Source organism: Toxorhynchites rutilus, chromosome 3 (assembly GCF_029784135.1).
Source record: "Toxorhynchites rutilus septentrionalis strain SRP chromosome 3, ASM2978413v1, whole genome shotgun sequence".
Lineage (NCBI taxonomy): Eukaryota > Metazoa > Arthropoda > Insecta > Diptera > Culicidae > Toxorhynchites > Toxorhynchites rutilus.
The window spans coordinates 164,102,102-164,120,516 of NC_073746.1; the positions used below are offsets into that span (position 1 = coordinate 164,102,102).

The following is an 18,415-nucleotide window of genomic DNA, read 5'->3' on the forward strand; positions in this document are numbered from 1 at the left end:
ATTATGTTTTTCCCCCGTTGCAGCACAATCGTTTCGATTCGTTTTTGTGAGATTTTGATTGATGTTCTGAAAAATGTTATTCGAATCACCTTATGATAGAATATCTCCAACGGGATTTGCTATGTCGTCTGACAATCTGTTTCAAGTAGCGATCAGTTTGTGAGCTTACCTGGAAAGAGAGAAAAAAATATGGAATAAGTAAAAAAAATATGTTTATAAATATTTACACGATAATGCTTTAAACTAATAAGTGGAACATCCATCGAATTGGCTTTGCGACAATATACATAAAAATCTACTTCGAAGCAATAACAATTCGGTACAACAATTCCCAACATTCATTTTTGCTGCCCATCAAACTCCCGATGAACTTTGACAGTCGTCCGTTGGCAATTTTGGTTGGGATTGGAATCGGCTAACGAACATGCAAACATCTGCAGAAAGTTTATCGTTATTGGAGGAAATGGAATGACGATAACTGCTTCCCTTAGACGTCACGTCACATTCATTTTAACGAGTTAATCATTTTTCGCAGCAATGTTTATTGGAAAACAGAATAACACACTGCACAGCATAACAAAATTTGATGTGGTCCAATGAGCGGGAACTGTACCCTTGATGACAGAAAAATACCAACTTCCATTACCAGGCTTCGGTAAGGTTTATTTATATCTCCAGAATTAATTGTCACCGTATTTCTCGATACCACGGAACACTGCCTCCAGCGCGAAAACTCACAACTGCCTGCCGATCTTCATTAGCACCAGCGCTTATCAGCTCTCATGAATCTTAACAAGCTCCCCGTTCAAACGCTTTCCACGTTCTACCGAAACGGTGTTAGGAAATTGGTGTGTACACTCTCATCGTAAGCTACGTCATGAAGCGAATGAATTCAGCGTTTCTGCCGTGTGTAAACAATTTACAAGTGTTTTTCTCTTGAAGCTGCGCTGTGTAATATGTACACGGAATGTAGAAGCAATAGTTTCACATAGATTTAACATCTAATATTAACCCTTTGCGGTCGTATTAAATTTGGGCATGGGTGTCGTACTGGTCGAAATTAAATTTCCTTTCCTTTTATTTTTTTATCCGTTGAATATGAGAAATTTTTGTCGTTGACGCAATAAATGTGCAATTAATGCCAGCAATGTGTATCCGAAAAAACAGCACTTTTCACTTTTAACAAAGATTTTTTTACATGAGGTTATTCAGATGACATAAGACAGTTATGCAAACAATTATTCTGCTCTTTAAAACAATTACTTCAACATAATTTCTGCGTATCCGATATGATCAGAACTTTTCACTTTAGATGAACAAAGGTTTTGTCGCTTGAGACACTTATGCGATTATTCGAACAACATGATACATTTATACAAACAATAGATCTGATACTTATGAACAATCTTTTCGATCACACCAAAGTGTTTCAATGGCTAAAATCTGCTGTTATGATTTTTGCCCCACAATCCTATGCATTCAACGCACTGTGCGTTGTCTTGTGTGGATGACTACTTTGTTTGATACTGATTATCATTATCTATTACTCATAGAAACACCGTATTGATTCGTGAACATGTTCACTAGACATCATGCTTCGTTTAGGAAAAGTATAAACTGATACTTTATTGAGTAAAATATAAGATTAGAATAGTTTCCTGCTGTGGTGGCTGAGAGCAGACAAACAACCACAAATAGTTAAACTGTAACACATCACTCAAGAGGTTGCCTTTCTGTCACAAAGATGGCACAATTTCGAGGGATACGTGTCAAAATTTCATGATTGTTAGCTCACAACCCATAGCGGCTTAACTCTTTAGCGGGCAAGCTGTAGAAAATATTTTTTAACGAAAGCAATTTGTGTAACATTGACCATTGGCGCTAAAGAAACCCCAATGTTTAAGATTTTAACTGCAATTTTACAATCTTCCATTTTTCGGGAAATGAATGTTCAAAAACTTGAAAATTGGCCAATCATTGTTTTTTTGCAAGTATAAATCCACCAAACTCCTCGCAAATGGAGCCAAATAGAGCATATGACGGTTTTAGGGGGCAAGAAACTTTTCTATGGTAAATAGACACTCCTCCCCCCTCTCTGGGGGGAGAGGGCTGTCATAAAAATGAACACAAATTTCTGCATAACTCGAGAATTAATCAAGCAAACGAAACCAAATTTGGTATGTGGAGGTTTTAGGATGCAATAAATTTTGCTATGGTGGTCACACACTCCTCCCCCTCTCTAAGGTGGGAGCTGCCATACAAATGAAACATAAATTTCTGCAGAACTCAAGAACTAATCAAGCAAATAGAGTCAAATATAGCATATGAAGGATTTAGGAGGCAAGAAACCTTTCTATGGTAAATAGACACTCCTCCTCCTCTCCAAGGGGCGGCTGTCATAAAAATGAAACACAAATTTCTGCATAACTCGAGAACTAATCAAGCAAATCGAGCCAAATTCGCAATGTGGAGGTTTTAGGGGAGACGATGATACGGAAGAAACGGAACTATGGTGGGAATAAGACAGACACCTAATGTAATACGCTAGAGGCAATTTTTTCATTCCTAATCGAAGGCTTCAAAAAATTACGGAGCCTCATTAAGAGGGTTTAAAATCACGTTTGTTGCCAAGATAATTTCTCTTGACTACATCATGGGTTGCCACATTTTTAGAAAAAAAAAATCTGTATCATTAGGAAAAAATATTAAAATAAAGGTGTATTTTCATTTTGAATTTATTTTCCTTATTTATGGGTTGTAAATGTCGTATCAATACAACCAAATAAATCATAAAAAAGGTTTTCTCATAATCCTTTGAATTGTATGATGTTTCTACATGGTTTTGTTGAACTTTGGCTTCAAATTCCCTTCAAGTTCTAGTTCACAAATCCATCCTTGACGCTCCTCATAGAGCCGATACATAGTTCTTCACTTGCAAAATAGACTTTATAATTGTGGGTGCCAACCAATTTCCAGATTTCGTTTTGTTGGCATTGTAAAGCGAAAATATTCGCTTGACACACGCTGATAAATATGTTATCAAAAAGTGTCTTACAAGCGACCTTAGCAATGAATTTTTAATTTTTCATGGGCATTACACGATAGAGTTTAATCGTCTCTAGTCTAGGAAAAGACTAGTTTAAACGCCAATTAAAGAATGACCATGGGGCCGGCTTCGCCTAATAAACGGAAACCTCATAAATGGTTTGCTTATTTTGTAGAGACTTGACACTTTCCCATTAACCTTTTTTTTTCTTGTAAACGCTCTTCTAGAAAGCTAATGCCGAACTGATTTCGATGTTTACGATCGGGGAAAATCTACTAGATTTACTGCCATTCCATGCCAAACCCATATAATGGTTCACAGATTTTTGTGAAAATTGGTGGTATTTTTCTATTTTTTTTTTTATTAGGATGTCCATTTCCATTTTAGGGTGGCCCGAAAAATTTATTGGCCCACTTTTACTTACTTTAAAAAAAATCATAATTTTTGATCTAGATAATTTTGAACTAGATCAATGGAATCAAAGAGCTAGTCTTCTTTGAAAAAGTATCACAATAGCAAATAAATTGGATTATTTTTTTATAATTATTAATTGTATCTTTCTTTTATAGTTTACAAGGTTAGAGGTTATTATTATAAATTTTCATGTCCAACTTTTTGGTGTACATTACGTGCAGTGCTTTTTCATGTTATTCCGGTCACGTGAGTCAAAGCCTAGAAATTAGCAATTTCTATTATTTAAATTTCCTACCAATTAATACGATTCCCTCTCTGAAAGACTGTTCTAAAACTTTGCAAAAGCTATCCCAAAAAAAATCACCATCTTATATTAAATTCAAAAAATGGCGAAATAATACTATTCCACATTACACGAAATAATACACTGTACTACTACTGCCTTGTGTATCTCATTCCACACAATCAAAGAGGGTTTGAAAATCTCTTCTAAAATCGCTCAGTTGTTGTTTTTGATCCCAGGCTAAGACAAGACAAGGGTCGATTTCGGATCACTTTTCGAACCAGCTGCTGATTAGTCAATTTTAAAGGGTTGCCAATAATATTTGCAAATATATTTCTACATAATGTATAATGTAGGTATGTACTCCCACACTAGTGTTCATGATATATCATAACAGAAAAATACAATTTGTTGTGAAATACGCAACAATTTTGCTTTACATCAACCAAATGTGATTATTCATAGAATATCTAATACGAAAACATATGTTAGGGTCGTGAAAAAATAGTCTTCAGTAAGTAAGAAGCTAGTAGTCACGTCTTGCCTTAGATCCCAGGAGGGGCTTTCAGAAGAAATGGGTAGTATATGCTACAAATTACACAGTTAGAAAATTTCTGGCGAATAAATGTGATCAATACAGATGACATGAATGCTTAAAAAAATACAATTCTGTTTAATTCTCATGTTTTGCTCAAGGAAGTAAAGGTAGAATTGAAGTTTTTACATTATTTCTTACGTTTCGGAAAAAGGGGTATATGCGGAACATTTCCAGTGATAAAATCGAGAGTGAAATAAACGAGGCGTAATGAAAACGCCCAGTGATATAATCGCGACGTTAGTGTACAATCTATAATTACGAAAACAAAATTCAAATTTTTACAAGTATAATATTATTCGAGAAAAAACATTAATTTATTGGCTTCAATTTGAGCACTGCATTGAACGAAAAAAACCCCGCCACTGAAAATATGTAAATTTGTCGAACGATCGCAGATAATTTCAGCAACTATGTGCTCTGCGGTGTAAATAAAACAAAGAGAGGAAAGTGAACAAATGGAATTTGAAAAACAAAAGAGAAGGTTGAGTAGTGAAAGAAAAGGTATTCAAAATCAAAGTTAGAAGAAGTTGGAAGTGAATTGAATCGAAGTTTAGCAGAGATTTAAATCAGTAATATACGTAAATATACGTAGTGATTATTTCTGATCGCTGTAAGTAATCATTATGAAACTTATTCTACTACTGAAATTATGAAACGAACTTAACTTGCAGCAAAAAAGGATATAGAATAGTAGCCGGAGAATCGATAATTCAAGTCGTTTATTATAACGCTGAAAGTGAATGATTAATATAATATAATTATTATTCAATTTTATAATTAAATTAAAACAACTAAAATTAGGCTCGAAAATTAATCTGTTGTTCAGTGAGGCATCTGCAAGGGTAATAGAACGAATCTATAAATGTAAGTTTTATCATAAATTTAAGAAACAAATTGTTACAAACTAATTGTAATAAATTTCAGTTTTGATCTGTCATAAACAAGACCGATTCAAAGAGTTTCGAACTAAGTCCGAACAATGACCATAAGAATCGGAATTTTTGATAAAGTTCATTTTTGTAAAAAAGTGGAAAAAAATATTTTTCGGATCCTAAAATGGAAATGGGCACCCTAATGAAAAAATAAAAAATACGGATCTAAAATTTTGCGATAAGGATCAAAAGTACCAATTTCAACGAAAATCTGAGAACCATTGTATCCGTTTGGCATGGAATGGCTGTACAGTAAAACCTGTTTTTATGGGGTCTCAAATATCGCACAAATAAGTCGCAGGGGAACCCGGGACAAGAGGGCCACCTTAAGCTAATACGCGTTTTTGAATGCACTTTTGTTATATTTTATCCAATTTTTTTACTGGTTTGTTTATTTATACTCGTATTTAGGTGTAGCTATGCACCAAATTGTTCAAAAGTTATGTTTACTATGAAAATGGTTCATTTACACCACCCACCTCGACGGGGCAAGAGTGCCAATCTTAGAAAAATATTATTTTTGATGAAAAAAGCACTGTGACGATGGTTCCGAAGAACGCAAACTCAAGTTCTGGTGGCGTTCACGAAAACCGGCAAGCAAATCTTCCCCGGCCAATTTGGATGTTTTGTCGAAAGAGTGATCTAAATTATTTCACTCTGCGATTTTATACCTTAGGTTCGGGATGTCGTGTGTTGTCAAGCCCATAAAAATAACTTCTGCATATTAAGGATGTAACTCACGAGTTACTCCTCTGTTGTTTAGAAAACACTGTTTTCAAACGGCCTAAATTCTGCACATATTTGGCCAATGTTCTTCTGGGCAAACTATATTCCTCCGCAGCTCGTCTCCATGATTTACAGAATGTACGGCAAGCACCATAGTTTCCATCTGCCACTGGTTTCGGAACGAAATCCGTTCATATTTACAAACCATGACCACAACAAACACAACTACGATTACACTATTTGCGTTTGACAGATCGAATTCGAAGTTACTACTATGGCATTTTTACCCCGGTAATAATGACTCCTTTTGTCCCGGAAGTTGAGAGATAACAAATTTATTTTTTATTGAAATAAATGCGTACGATTTTAATTAGTTCATACAGTAAGTAAAAAAAAGATTATTCTATTTGTATTTATGGGTGGAGTCATGTAAACATATAGAAACTGACTGTATTTCGTTAATTTTCGCCTGTGCGTTCTTATATAGATTGCAGTTGTAAGAAGCTCAGTTAGTATTTATCTGTTTTCCAATAAAAAATATTTAAGTTTTTGGCTGATAATATGTGAGATATATGCAGTATCTGTATAAAACAAAGTTCTGTAGTTAAATAATTGTAAAAGATTGAAATAGGCAAAATAATTAGATGGGCACTCTTGCCTCGGGTTCCCCTATTATGCGATCGCACAAAAAAAATCATAGAAAAAAAAATTTTTTCACCCTAAAACGGAAATGGTCACCTAGCAAAAAGAAATAAAAATACGGGTCTAATTGTTTGCGACAAAGAACAAGTCTTCGTTAACGTTTCCCTGTGGAACTTTTGCCGCCTCAACGTATGCATTAACTAGCGTCATTTATTAATACATACAGTTGACATTTCTATGTCGAATAACACGCCTTGAATGTATTCTGGAGTGGCAAGTTCTAGAATACGTGTGACCACAGTGCAAGTCGAAGGAAATTTCTTTGATGAAACATCCCCGGACCAGAACGGGAATCGAACCCGAACACCCGGCATGATGATGTGAGACGCTAACCACTCGGCCACGGGTGCTAACCACTAATCACTCGGCCACGGGTGCACAACAAGTCTACTACCTTTCACGAAAATCTGAGAACCCCTATATCGGTTTGACATGGAATGGCTGTATACATACAGTTGCTAATCTTTGAAAAAAGTCATTTTTGAAAAAAAGATTGGAAATTGATTTTCCGGACCACCCTTAAATGGAATTGACCCTTCTAATGAAAAAAAAATACGGGTCTAATATTTTGCGATTAGGAACAAAACTATCAATTATAACGGATACCTGAGAATCACTATATCGGTTTGGTATGAAATGGCTTTATATGGATAATTTATCTTTTGCTTAAACTCAATTTTTACTATTTCACTACTGGAAATTGACTATGTTTTGTATGTGACACAACTCTTTGAACTTTACGAATTGATTGAAATAAGAAAATGGTAAAATTCGTTCGCAATAAATTGAGTGAAAAGATTTTCAAAACGATGAAAATACACTGGTGTCGCTTTTTACGCGGGGGATGCGTGCCGCGTAAACAAAAACAGCGTAAATTCCAAAATCCGCGTAAAAAAACCACGTAAATTCCAAAATCCGCGTGAAAAAAAGACCGCGTAAATTCCAAAATCCGCGTAAAAATAAACCGAGTAATTTTCAAAATCCTTGTAAAAATTTAACAAACGGTGAATTATTAGTTTAAAATGCAACCCATGTTCTAACAATTGATTACCTGAAGTTTTTTGCTTGCTACAATCATGATATCTGTATCTTCTTTTATTTCTCAACTACTAATAAGTAAAAAATATAAACTTATATCGTGAAAAGTCACATCAATTAGCATATTGAATATTTACATGGTTAATACGTATAAAAAACGGCGTAAATTTCAAAATCCGCGTAAATTCCTAAATCCACGTAAATTCCGAGATCTGCGTAATAATAAACAGCGTAAATTCCAAAAACCGCGTAAAAAAACCGCGTAAAATAAAACCGCGCATAACTGAACTGAAACTGAAACCCATCCTGAAAGACGTCAAAAATACAGTCTCAAATTCGTTGCGCTTCTCCAATTCTCAAATAAGTTTTAAAACAACGAATTCATGATATATGAGTTCCGGTTCGACGAAAAAGTCACAGAAGGTTGTGTCCGAGACACGACCGCATAGTTGACGTAGGATTACGTTAGGCTATCTGTCGCAGGCTGATTTTGGATGTTTGAAAAAATAAATTGTTAAACTCTTTGATAATGATCTGATGGCCCTGAAAAGGGCCGTTTGGTTTGGTTGTTGGGTATTTTTTGTTCATTTCACCAGTGTTACAATCGAGCTTTCGGTATCAGTGATAGAAAGTTGTTTCAGTTCCGAGGCACGTTTACGAGATTGGCACTCATATTGCGTAACATATATTCCGACATATTTACTCGCGTAAAACTTTATGGAGCAACAAAAACAACAATTCACTTCTGTTGTTTTTTTTGGCAGCGGTAGCTTTTTCGGAGCCGCTGCTGCTTATTTCTGTTTTCATTTTGGTTGTTTTCGTTGACACCATCACGTCGAGCTAAACGGCGAATAGCGAGTTTGATACACTGGATATTGTCATGTAGAACCTTGCGATACGCTTCGATCCTCCTTTGTCTTCCTTGCCGCATGAAGTCATGTTGGTTGATGTTGATCTGATGTGACCACACTTAAAACACTAAAAACATATATGTTTACCGATCTGAGCATCGAACAAAATGAGAAATCTGACTGAGCAGCAGTATCAGCAGAAAGAGAGAACATGCCTGAAACTTTCTGCTCATGATGTTTGCTGTTGCCATCAGTACTGGACCGATGCGGGACACAGCTCGGTTGTTGATGTTAGGCCTCGATGTTTACCGCCGCTGCTGCTGCTACTGCCACTCAAGTTCGATATGAGACACAGCTCAATTGTTGGCCGCTCAGATTCGATGCTCGTCTTGAAGTTCACTGCTGCACTTTCACGATTCCAAGAAGCGTGTGCTCGCACTTCTGATGGAGCGTGCCCGAAATGCTCCGCTCGCGATGCTTGCTGCTGCCACTAGTAGAGTAGTAGTAGTTTGCCGCTGCTTATACTGCCATAGAAGCTTGATGTGAGGCACAGCTAGCCTATTGACCACACAGCTTCGATGCTCGTCTATATATTAGCCGCGTCCACTGCTGCTGCTCTCCACTGTTGTCCGTTCCACGTCCGTTGTAAAAATGAATTAAATCCACGAACGCTCCATCCTTTTATATCATTTGGTATGTGTGAAGTAGACGCCTCCTACTCGATTGTCATGCAGCTTGCCGGTGAACGAACCAATCGGGGGCGAAAAAGAAATGACGTCAATTTCGATCAATCAGGCCTAGGTATCTTCTGTTTGGATAGTGGTTGAGATTTTTTAATTGTTCGATTGTTAGTTACATGATATATATTATTTTATTCAATGTGAAAAATCATGCCGACAACGTATGATTCAAACATCTCATCAATCCATCATGAAATGAATGAGCAATAAACGTTTGAAATTGGACGGGTCGTTCATTTATTTTCTAACCGGGAAGCAGCTGACATACTACACTGCGCTTTTATGTACATAAAAAACCACTTTTAACATGCGGGGGAAAAATCTTATATGAAAATTGCCAGATGTCAATGTTGCCAAGCGTAGTTATTGATGGTTAACCCTTCCGTTACGAGCGTCGTCTATAGACGACATCCGCGCGACGAGCTGTGTGTACGAGCGTCGTCTTTAGACGACATGAAATTCATACTGCTCTTCGATCACACCAGCGCGATGTGCATACTTTTCGGCGCAGTGCTCCGTACAAGGGTAGCACTTCGGCGGAGCACAATGCCATAATGAAAGGGTTAAACCGACGCCGAACAGAACAGCGATGAACGCCCCCATATCACGAACTTCGGCATTTGAATTGCTATTATGGTGCTACTCGCCCGTGTAGTTCGCGCAAAGACATCGGCAAAATATTATTTTAGAAAATTCCTTGAGGCATGACCGGAGCCGTTTCGCTATATATATATATATATATATATATATATATATATATATATATATATATATATATATATATATATATACATGCATACATATGTCATTCGCCTCCCTTACCGCATCCAGTCAGGTTGGTTGATGGAAAGTATGTTTCTGATGTGATAAGTTTCCTGTTAGTTGCACATGATCAAAGAAAATGTAAAAGTAAACAGTATTTTTGATCGTAGTTTTATATCATTTTTGTGATAAGTGGAAAACAATAAATTAAACTCTTTCGTTTCAAAGCAATATCGAAAGTCCTGAAAAGGACTGGAATGGTTGAATGGGTTGTACGGAATCTTCTGCGTGCTAATGTGAGGTTTCAGTCGGATGTAGCAGTTGTTAACTTTTTGGTAGCGGTAGTTTTTTCGGAGTCGCTGCTGCTTTCCTTGGTTTTGGCATCTTCGGCTTCTGTGCATCGGTTTGCAAGGGTTTCGTTGACAACATCACGGTGAGCTAAACAACGGATAGCGGGTTTGATACACTGGATGTTGTCATGTGGAACCTTGCGATACACTCTTCCTCAACCGGATCCTTTGTCTCCTTTACCTCCATAATCGCATCCAATTGTATTGGTTGATGTGAACAGGATTACCAGCAATGCACACTAGAAGCACAAATGTTTATCGATCTGAGCGTCCAACAAGAATGAGAAATCTGACTGAGTAGCAGCAGCATCAGCAGCAGTAGAGAAAGAGAGCAGGCCTGAAACTCTCTACTCATGATGTTTGTTGTTGCCAACAGTAGTGGACCGATGCGAGACACAGCTCGATTGTTGCGGTTCAGCCTCGATGTTTACCGCCGCTGTTGCTGCTACTGCCACTTATGTGAGACACAGCTCAATTGTTGGCCGCTCAGATTCGATACTGCACTTTCACGATGCCAAGAAACGTTCTCGCACTTCTGACGGAGAGAGCGTGCCTGAAACGATCCGCTCGTGATGCTTGCTGCTGCCACTAGTAGTAGACCGGTTTCAACAACCGTTGCTACTGTTTGCCGCTGCTTATGCTGCCATAGAAGCTCGATGTGAGACACAGCTCGCATTTTGACCGCTCAACTTCTATGCTCGCCTATATATTAGCCGCTTTCACTGCTGCTGCTCTCCACTTGTTGTTGTCCGTTCCACGTCCGTTGTAAGAATGAATGAGATCCACGAATGCTCCTTCCTTTTATATCATTTGGTATGTGTGAAGTAGGCGCCTCCTACTCGATTGCCATGCAGCTTGCCGGTGAGAGAACGAAGCGGGCGCGAAAAAGAAATGACGTCAATTTCGACCAATCAGGACTGGGTATCTCTGTTTGGATAGGGGTTGAATTTTTTCAATTGTTCGATAGTTAGTTATATGATATATACTATTTTATTCAATGTGAAAAATTGTTATGGAGTGCCGTAATCGTTTGATGCAAAAATCTCATCAATCCATCATGAAATGAATGAGTAACAAGCGTTTGAAATTGGACATTTTTCACGATGCGATCGATTTTCATTTTTCAATTTGTACCCCAATATGTTCCCGAAAGACGTAATCCTACGTCAAAACAATAGATGTCTTATTTCTTCTGTGCGGCGTTGGCTGAATGAATTAAACCACAAGTACAAAATGAATAAACATTCGCCCCCGAGTCGATTTGAACATTAAATCCATTATTGTAGCAAAGGATTATACGTATACGTCATGTTGACACGAAGCGCATTTCCTCATCGCTTGGAACAAGTTCTTTGATGAACGGAAGCAAACACAATTGATTTAAAACCGTTCCGACATTGTCGCAGTATAGAACTGCTTTGCGACAGTGCTCTATTTCGGGCGATTTTCGCATTCGCCTCACCCATCGCCGCCCCTTTTCTGAGACAACAGCTGAGTCACCCAGTTTAGCCTCGCAGGAAACTCACTCACACTGCATGTGCTGCCAGCCATTAAGCAGAAGCTGTTCGATGTGAAATGATTCAATTTATTCAGTTTCCACTGATGGATGTTTTCCCCACTGGTTGATTCCCGGGAAAATATCGACATCCGATGCGCCAGGGCAGAAAACATTGATTAGATTTTACTGCGTTGGTCTGATGGATTGATGCTCTCATCCATCGTTACTTCGGTCGGTTGGTGTGTGGGTATGTATGGGACAAATGTTGCCAGATGATTTAAAATGTGATTTTAAAACTGACATGATAAATAAATTCATCTGGCAACATTCGTTCTAAGAGATGCCGGCGGAGTTTTACAACCGAGAAGCATATATCTGACGAGCGGAAATTCACGTGACACAAATTAAATCTCCTGCTGTCATGGATTTTCCATCATCCGGCTCTTGAGTATGCTATATCGGTGGTACCGAATGACAGGCACATTGTGACGATGTGATGAGGTCTCTCAACCATACCCCAGCGGACCCTAGCGACTTCTGGGGATGTGACTGAGGGGGAAATGCTCGATTTCAAATTTCAACTAACCGTGTATGGATGGTATGGCATGAAAGTTCAGGCCGGGACCGGGCCAAGCATGGAACATCGCGCGGGTGGGCGGCAGCTGAAATCAAAAAGCCCGAACTCGAGCTTTTCTTTCAACATGCCAGATGTATCAAAGTTACTCATGCTGCGAGCGTTCTACTGTCACCGACTCAATCTCACTTGTTTCTGTCTCCTGGCTTCCGCCTTTCAGAAGCAGCTGTGTGTGTGTTTGGAGGATAAAAGTTGGTGAAAATTCGCTCTGGATGAAACGGTAACTAGGTCAACCGGCAAAGCTCAAAACTTCCACAAAAGAAATGCTCCGAAGTGGTTTTAATTTTCATCTCGCGCCAAAGTCTCCATTGGGTGAGTTGGGTTCGCTTTACCGGGCGCGCTCCGTCAGAATGGGTTTTCATTTTACGGCAGAGTGTGTGTTTACGACGACTCTTCCAGGCGGAAAGGGGAGTAATCTAATATCCCCGCTTTTGACGTGATTCTTCGCAGCGAGAAAAAAAATGTCACGAATGCTAATTTGATACTGTTCTTATCTCGCCGATCTTTGCCAAATGAGATGCAATGCGGAAACTGTAAACAGATATTAGGTATTCCGTTCGTATTGCAACGCTTAGGATGAAATCTGAAAGGATTCGTTGAGAAGAAGATGTGCGAGAATCGTTAGAGCGACAATTTCACACTTCGCATAATGTTTTGCAGTAATGATTTTCTCAGATAAACGCACTGGAAGTTATTCAACGCGGCAAAGTTTCATTGAAATTGGAATATGAATATAAAATGCAGAAACTATCCCAAAGTAGTTAATTTTCTTGAAGTTTTGATTTTATTATTTCAGCTGCAAGAAGCAACAATGGAACTTATTAACTTTTCAATCTGAATTTATTTCCACAGTATTTATGTTCAAGCACAATTGAAATTTAATTACTAGCTGGGATGGTATTTTGTCGGTTGCCGAATAGGCGTCTCTAGCCCAGATGGAAAAGGTACATGCAATACCTTTTTGTTTTTAATCACATCGGAATTCATAATTTGTGGCTAAGAATGATTGCTAACATACAAAAATTCGAAGTTTCGAGAATTGCTAAAATTTCGATGTTCCACAAATTTCGTCAGAAATAGTTTTACCATCTTGAGCCCATTTTTTAAATTTTCTACATGACTTCAGCTCTAGTGTTTAATAAATGAGAAAAGACTCAAGCAATTCACTTTCTTACTTCTCAGAGGTTTCAGATAGATGAATTAGCTATTTTTTCTGATTTATAGCATTGAATCCAGATTTGTCAACAAAGACGATACGACTATAAATTTTAAAAAAATGTAATAGGAGTACCGGTAAGTTTCTTCGTTTCGTTGCTTTATTCTGCAAAAATGGTTACAAATTCAATATTCACAGTGTTGGCCATCGCTAGTCACAATTTTTCCCCATCTTTCTGGCAATTCACGGATCCCTTTGCGGAAATAATCGGGCGGTTTGTCGACTAACCACGAATCGATCAAATTTTTGACTTCATCAAAATTGGAGAAGTGCTGGTCAACCAGGCCATGTTGCATCGATCGAAAAAGGTAGTAATCGGACGGAGCAACATCTGGAGAATACGGTGGGTGGGATAGGACCTTCCATTTCAGCGTTTCCAAGTATGTTTTGACCAATTCGCGACATGCGGCCGAGCATTGTCGTGTTGCAAAATAACTTTATTGTGTCTTTGCTCGTATTGTGGCCGTTTTTCCTTCAGTGCACGGCTCAAACGCATCTATTGTCGTCGGTAGAGGTCCCTCGTAATGGTTTCATGCGGTTTTAGCAACTCATAGTACATCACACCCAACTGGTCCCACCGAATAGACAGTATAACATTCTGGCCGTGAATATTCCGCGCGGCCATCGATGTTGATGCTTGGCCGGGGTATCCATACGTTGCCCGACGTTTAGGATTGTCGTAATGGACCCACTTTTCATCACCAGACACGATTCGATGCAAAAAACTCTTTCTTTTATGCCGTTAGAGCAGTTGTTCGCACATGAAAAAACGGCGTTCGACGTCTCGTGGCTTCAATTCATACGGCACCCGATGTCCTATCTTTCGGATCATTCCCATTGCCTTTAACACGTTGAGCCTAGCGCCGGCCCTTAGGCGCCGACGTTGAGCTTTTTGGTTTGAAAGCGCTGAGTGACTGGGACTGACAGACTGACAGAAATTAATTTTATTCTTAGTAGATAGCTGTAGTGATTGACATCTCGTATAGTAACGATCAAACCGTGACCGAAATATCAACTGCAAAAAAACAACTACTCAGATAAAGTGTAATATCACAAGTAAAAAGTTATGTTTGAAAATCCTATTCAATCTGAACAAGGAAAGTGTCACCCATAACCGGGTGAGGGGGCGACGAACATATTAATACCGAATAAGAATAATAAATACGGCGAATTTTAGCCTACCATGTATTGATAACCTACTGCTCAAGCGAGAGTCGAAAAACATGAAACAACACTATCGATAAACACCAGAGCGTTGTTGTCTTTTGCGTAGTATTTATGTGAATCTGGATTTCCTACAATGCTGCTGATGGAAACAAAACAGCATAAAGGGTGGATATCGAAGATGACATGAGGTGTGCTTTTCGACAACGCTCTCAAGAACTACGATTTTGGCGGAAATCGTTCAGGTGCAGTTCAGGTGCAGTTCAGGTGCCATACTGACTTTCTATACCTTTTTGTAGTCAGGTACAAGTATAAAATCAAATTTTTTTGTGAATATAACTTGAAAACCGTTTGTATTCTATTATTTTACTGAGCATACAGACTTTCTTACAAAATACTGATAGGGGGGAAGCACTCGGATTAATGTTCGTAAAGGGGGGAATGGAGCAAAGAAGGTTGAAAACCACTGATCTACAGGATGTGTGATTTTCAACACTATGTTATTTTTCGTGTTTGAGTGAATTGAAATAAGAATAGAGAATAACTGTCGTGCTCTAAATGCTAATTTCCACTTAAATACATCTCCTGGACCATTGTGCAATGGCACAAAGCAGCAAGATCATTACCTGGCCTTATAGAAATTGGACAGAGTGTAATCTATAGTCATTTTCTACCATACTAATAAACGTATATGTCAAGCAGAACCATGATTCGTAAGCCCAATATCGGCTACATTTTCCCGCCGAAAATGCACCTATTCGAATTATATCATTATATCTCCGTATTGCTTTATGGCAACAATAAAAATGGTTAATACGCGCTTTTCTCACCAGTCTTAAAATATGACAACACTCAAATTTACTAATGTTATCGAATAAAATTTACTAACCTCTAATAGGCATTGTACAAAAAAATGGTACAATCTACTATTGTTTGCATTACAAAATGTGTTTGGTAGCTTTCGACCGAGGATTTTTCCAGGAGTATTAATAACGATTAATAAAGTAAGGTGGATTTTAGAACAACTAAGTACGGTGTCGACATCTAGAAACGTTTTGAACGAGTGAAGCATGCATAACTCAAGGCAGGCAGTTTTAAATCATCAGGAGATCAATGAAAATAATTGCTAATGGTTTTTTTTGAATGCTCAAACATGCTATTCCAAACATGTTTCAACCTTTTCTGGAGGACATTATAAGGATGAATCAAGTTTTTGAAATTATAATTAAAAACCATCAGAAATAATTTTCGTACAAGACTCTTTCACTACTTAAAGAAAACTTTTCAAGCTATCAATCAGAATATTTTTTTGATATAGAACAGATAATTTTCATTCCGAAGACGTAACGTAACGTTTCGTAATTCCTTCCACCGTGAATGCTAGAGTTGCTGCACTCCTACAAGCTGTCAAAATCGGTTTCGTTATCGTGAATCATTGTTTATATCCAGTTACCCTAGTTACTAGGACCTGGTATGCTATAAAGGTCCACGCATTGGTATTAGTGAATAAGCAGCAAAATATTTTGTGCAATAATATCGGTGTTTTACAAACTAATTTTATTTGTATGCGTAATTTTAGTGTAACATATAAAAATGCAAGCATATCCATAACAATAGTGTAGGATAGTGATGACAATGGAAATGATTATGTAGGATTGATGAATAGTGATCATGTGGATTGGAGTGAAGCTCTAATGACTATCATTACTGTAATGTCAATACGGATGATCGCGTGAGGGCCGCTTAACGTTCGTGATAATCTCCTAAAATTATTGCCAGTAAGGAAAGTGCCTGAATGCAGGCTTTTCGAAATTCGTTCATGCCAAGTTCATAAGTCTCGACTCTTGTGTTATACTTGTTATGACAGATATGGTGTTGAGTTTCAACAGAAGAGAATTCATCCGACACTGGGAAAAAGCTAATAATGATGAATAAATTTTGATAATTTCTGGCACTACCCACACACACACACACAATCGAATCCAGCTGTTCAAGCATAAATATTTGTAATCTGTAACTGCGGATTCTTGGTCTCAAAATGTCTGAAAAATGTGCAGAAATACAGATAATTCTATAGATATGGTTACCCCTAAATCCGTGTCTATATTGAAGTGAGCTAAATAGTTATTTTTCGTACAATTGCTTCTATATTTTTCAACATGTTTCTTGAGAATTAAAACTTTTCTCATAAACTCAAGAAATCTTGAATAAAATTAGCAATCGAGAGTCAAGACTGTTTAATGAGCATATGTGAGAGTCGCAGTGAGAGTGCGTGCTCCCTCGGCCGAGTGGTTAGCGTCATAACTAACATGCCGGGTGTTCGGGTTCGATTCCCGTTCTGGTCGGGGGAATTTTTCGTCAAAGTAATTTCCTCCGACTTGCACTGTGATCACGCGTATTCTAGAGCTTGCCACTCAGAATGCATTCAAGGTGTGTTATTTGGCAAAGAAATCTCAACTAAGTACTAATAAAAATGACGCAAGTAATACTACGTTGAGACGGTGAAGTTCCTCTAGGAACGTTAGTGCCATTGAAGAAGAAGAAGAAGATGTGAGAGTCAAGACTGTTCAATGAGCATATGTGAACACAGGATTGTTTGAAATTATGAATTTAAACACAGTAACGAAAGAGTGAAATCGTCTGACTTTATGAACCGCATTATCACATCTAGTCCGTAAGGGTTATTTCCGGTTGGCATATTACATTGTGCTCCACCGAGTGGTTGCTCTTGGTTTGACATGTGATTGCCAAAAGTCATTTTTAAAACCGAGAAACATTAACCATTTCCAGTCAGAGAGCAATATTGATCTCAGCTTTGGGTTTTTGTGCACTTCCGTTTCCCCCCACGGAGAAAAGAAAAGTCACCGTATGCTCGATCTGACACAGTCATTCCCTTTCCTTCTGGCAGCGGTGAAATTTTATACCCGATACTATTTATTGCCGCTCTGCATTTTACGACACACAATCCACTGTAAATCCTTCCCTAGAGCAGAACACCGCTGCCACGCGATCACCGCTAATCCACCATATGCGATACTACTATACCGGCTGCACCAAATCCTATTCGGAAGTTGGAAGAGCGCTCCCTATCGATGGGGTGTGGCCATTAGATGAAAAATATCCGGTCCACTTGTCTGAGTGACTCTCTGCTACTTTTCCGCTCCTCCACCAATCGCATTCCGCCCACCTTTCAGCGGGCCACTTTTCGTCTTCCACTTCGCAGTGTCCCCTCAGTAACGAGAATGCCTCTCGGGAAGCAAACAGAGAGGACGGCAAAAAAAAGTTCACTGCGAGAATTGAAGAAATGAAAGTCCATTTCAGGTTGTCGGAAGTGAACGAGCAGAAATATATAATCACCGAGCAGAGCAAAAAAACATCGATATTTCAGCGACATATCAATCGAAATAATTAATCACGTGAACAGTTTGTTCCATACAGACGCACAGCTTCCTGACGCTGCT

At 38.3% G+C, this 18,415-nt stretch overlaps 1 protein-coding gene and 1 long non-coding RNA gene across 2 annotated transcripts in view; both read right to left on the reverse strand.

Annotated features, from left to right (window-relative positions):
• The window catches only part of LOC129775142 (uncharacterized), a 31,112-nt gene extending 30,270 nt beyond the window's left edge, over window positions 1-842 (reverse strand). The window contains exons 1-2 of the long non-coding RNA XR_008742862.1: window positions 647-842; window positions 90-169 (exon numbers count right to left, since the gene is read on the reverse strand). This is a non-coding gene — a long non-coding RNA (uncharacterized LOC129775142). The remainder of the gene's footprint in view (window positions 1-89; window positions 170-646) is intronic.
• LOC129775141 (metallo-beta-lactamase domain-containing protein 1) overlaps window positions 1-18,415 on the reverse strand; it is a 249,371-nt gene that overhangs the window by 77,038 nt on the left and 153,918 nt on the right. The gene's annotated exons all lie outside the window — the stretch shown is intronic.